The following is a 3,484-nucleotide window of genomic DNA, read 5'->3' on the forward strand; positions in this document are numbered from 1 at the left end:
CCTGGGACTGGCCTGGGGGGAGGTGAATAGGAAGACACGGGTCCTTCAGAGCCTGGGGCTGGGATGGGGGCGTCTTTCCTGGGGCTTAGGAGAACAGTCCACAAGCAGACGTCAGGTCCCTTGTGTGGGTCCACGGAGGGGTGGGAAGGCAGCCCCCAGATCCAGAAGGACAAGTGGGCTGAAGACTCCAGTGGGGGGGATCACGAATGGGGGCTCTGGCCATTCGTCCCTCCCCCTCCCCTTCCCCCATGTCTTCCTTACACAGACTCTTTTCAAAAGCGTCAGCTCTCACATCAGCTCCACACCGGGTGCTGCCCGAGCAGAGTCAGGTCTCTGCCCTCCGGGGAACCCCAGTTGTGGGGGCGCAAACACAGTGGGCTGTTTGGATGCAGTGCGGTAGGTGCTCCAACAGGGCCACACAGGAGGGCACAGCTTCGAGGTGTGCCTTGCCCGCAGGCAGGGTTTGGGTATTCAGACAAGGTGGAGGGCGCTACGTCTGGAACATGCACAAGTCAGGGGGTAGGAGGCGGCGGTGTAGCTGGGGAGGGCTCAGCGGGGACCCCCAAGACGGAGCAGGGACAGTGTGCTGCACAGCCTCGGCCCGTGGTCCTGTGGTTAAGGTCCTTCCCGGGGGGGGGGGGTGCCTGCACCCCGATGTGGTTTATAAACATCTGCTTTTGTGTCTGTCTTCCTCAGGAGCACCACCAGGTCGGTGCATCTGCACCCTCTGAGACGGTGGACAGTAAGAGAGGTCGTGGGAGCTGAGTGAGTGCTGAATAGGCGGGTGGGTGGCTGGATGGATGGATTTGTGGTGATGGGTAGGTGGTAGGGTGAACAGATGGATAAATGAATGGAAAATGTTGGGCAGGTATGTGGGGCAGCAAGGCGGGTGGGTGGCTGGCTGGCTCCACCCACTGATGTGTGTGTGGAGGGTAGGTCCTTTCTACCCACCATTTCAGTTCAAATCAGAAATTGCAGACCTTGCAGGCTTTCACGGGGAGCCCTGAAAACCTGCCTACTGTGCCACCTCTGCCGCCGGTCTGTTAGGAGTCATCCTCTCACCTTGAGTGGGGCCGAGTCTCCGGCTCCCGCTGCGGGCGGTGCTCGCCAAGCCCCGGTTTCCTCGCTGCAGGAGGAGGCACCCTCTGCTCAGGTGAGAAGGGGTGGGAATTCTTCCCTGAGTAGTTCGGTGAAGGGAGAACGCCCGCGCCCCGACCGCCCCTCACCCGCACAGCCCATAGTCTGACCAGGAGCTTGGAGAAGGGGGTTGAATCCCTCAGGCTTCAGGACCTGGAGGCTGGGGGTTTCCCCGGGGGTACTTGCCCATTAGTAATTAGAGAAGCATCCATGCTCTCATCAGTATAACCTTCTGGAACGTCAGAAGAGGGGTTGCCTTCAGGAAGTGGAGAATCCAGAGCTGGGCACCCAGGTGGAGGAGGACCTGCAGGAAGGGTCAGCTGGTGTGGGAGTCGGCCTGGGGCAGGCAGCGCGGCCTGGGGCCTCCTTCCAGGTCTGAGCTGTCGGTCTGTCTTCACAGAAGACCCCCAGGCTGGCCATCTTTCAGGCTCTCACATGTTGTCAGGGCCACAGGTCAAATGCAGGCTCAACGTGGCATCAACAGGTGAGAGGTTGGGTCACCGAGGTCATGGACAGGACTACAGGGTGGAGAGAAAGAGGGGACTTTGGATTTTTTCAGAAGAACAGTCTTGTTTGTTCGTTAGCTGGGCCCCCAGCCATCCTTCCGTGTGGCACAGAGATGACCATGGCCTGAAACGGGAGCAGTGTCCGGAGCCAGTGGGGAGCTGAGAGGGGAGCAAAGGCTTTGGCATCAGATCCGGGTCTAAATCGTGGCTTCACTGCCGTCTGGCAGCATGAGCAGGAGCGGTCTGGGGGTCCAGCCCCCCCACCTGTCGGAAGGAGAAAGCCCCCACCTCACAGGATGGGGTCAGGATGGAGCTGCTGACATAAGCACTTCTCTCCCAGGCGTCAGGACCGCTGGACGAGGGCCAAGGTCGCCCCGCTTGTCATGACCTCTGCTACCAGCTCTTGGCATACATCTGAGCAACCAGACGGATGCTTTTCACGGATGCTGACATAAACAGGGAGGAGGCTGCAGGCCCTGCCGGCACTGGCGTCACTCAGGCCCCGGCTGCCTCCCAGCCCCCCTCACCCCCCCGCCCATGGCCCCGTCCTGTGCGCAGAGGGGGCGGCACTCCTGGGGTATATGTGACATGAGAGGGACCGGGGACATGGAAAGCCTCTCGGGACTGTTCAATAAACAGGTGGGAACACTGTCGTCTAAGCTCACGTTGCTTCTTGCAAAGTTTACATGTCATGGATTTTGATTCTGGGCAGCCAGCACCAACCATCCTGGGGCCACATGTTGTAAGTTAGCCACAGCAGTGCCCCCCAAGAAGTCTTGGGGCATCTCGGCTGTGAGGCCCAGCCATGGGAGTGGAAAGAGACCAAGGGTCTCAGTGGGCCTCAGGGGGCAGAGACTGGCAGCTAAGGCACGTGGCTGGCTGCTGGCGGAAAGCTCAGTCAGTAACGCGCCTGGGCCTGGGTGGCACCGTCATTGGCCCCTCAGGCCTGGGGGGTCGCGGCAGCTGTCCACTGAAAACCCCGGGGCCCAGTGACCCGGGGTGACACAGCTCAGCCTTGGCCCAAGGGCTCCGTGAGAGACCCAGGGGACCCAGCCCGGTTTGCACTGGTCTGGGATCTGGAGGGGCTGGGGGAGGAGAAAGCCCGCGGTGACCCCACCTGCGCGGTCTCAGCACGCGGCCTGGGAGCTCGGTTCCAACACCGATTTACGATTCAGTTGCGAAATGGGATGAAATTAGGCGTTCCCCCTCTGGGTATCTCAGTTTCCTTCTTTTAAAGGTTCTGTTCCTCTTAGTAAGGTTTACTTACTCCTGGGTGAACGTCTGCGTTGTGTTGAGGGGGAGGGTATGGAGGAGGGAGGCCTGCCAAGAATTTTCCTTCTCTGCCCGGGAGCAGCCCCAGTGAGGATCCAGCGACCACAGGAGCTGTGCTTGCTTGCCGCGGGGCCCGTGGGGCCCGGTGGTGAGGGGCAGTCCTGGTCTAGCCCTGGCTCCACCCGCTGTGTGGCCCTCGGCCGGTTCCCAGCGTCTCTGAGCCTGACTCACTTGAGTGGAGGTGGGAATGCATAGTGCAGGAACCAGAACAGACCCTGAGACCAGGGTTCAAGGCCGCGCGTGTGCACATGCACGCAAGCACACGTGTCCCTGGGTGCCAGTGTGCATGTGTGTGCATGCGTGCACGTGCCTCTGTGTGTGTGTGTGTGTGCAGGGGTATCTGGCACGCGCAGATGGGGAGTGCGGGATTGTGTCAGGAGAAGGAAGCAGAGAGCTTGTTCTCATGAGGCGTCCGTGCTGTGAGGGAGACAAGCAAGGGGACAAACAGGGACGCCTGGAGAGCACGTGCTGGGGAGGGGAGGACCGGCGGCTGGGTTGCAGTCAGGCCG

At 61.0% G+C, this 3,484-nt stretch overlaps 1 long non-coding RNA gene across 2 annotated transcripts; it reads left to right on the plus strand.

The window, feature by feature from the left end:
• The first annotated feature begins 783 nt into the window (after positions 1 to 783).
• Positions 784 to 2,081, plus strand: LOC105102808 (uncharacterized). Of its 2 annotated transcripts, none has more exons than XR_004136472.2 (2): positions 784 to 1,153; positions 1,984 to 2,081. It is a non-coding gene; the product is annotated as an uncharacterized LOC105102808 (long non-coding RNA). The 2 variants fall into 2 exon arrangements; XR_010382888.1 differs by lacking the exon at positions 784 to 1,153 and adding an exon at positions 1,502 to 1,621.
• Positions 2,082 to 3,484: the final 1,403 nt, after the last annotated feature.

The sequence above is a fragment of the Camelus dromedarius genome, chromosome 10, assembly GCF_036321535.1.
Source record: "Camelus dromedarius isolate mCamDro1 chromosome 10, mCamDro1.pat, whole genome shotgun sequence".
NCBI lineage: Eukaryota > Metazoa > Chordata > Mammalia > Artiodactyla > Camelidae > Camelus > Camelus dromedarius.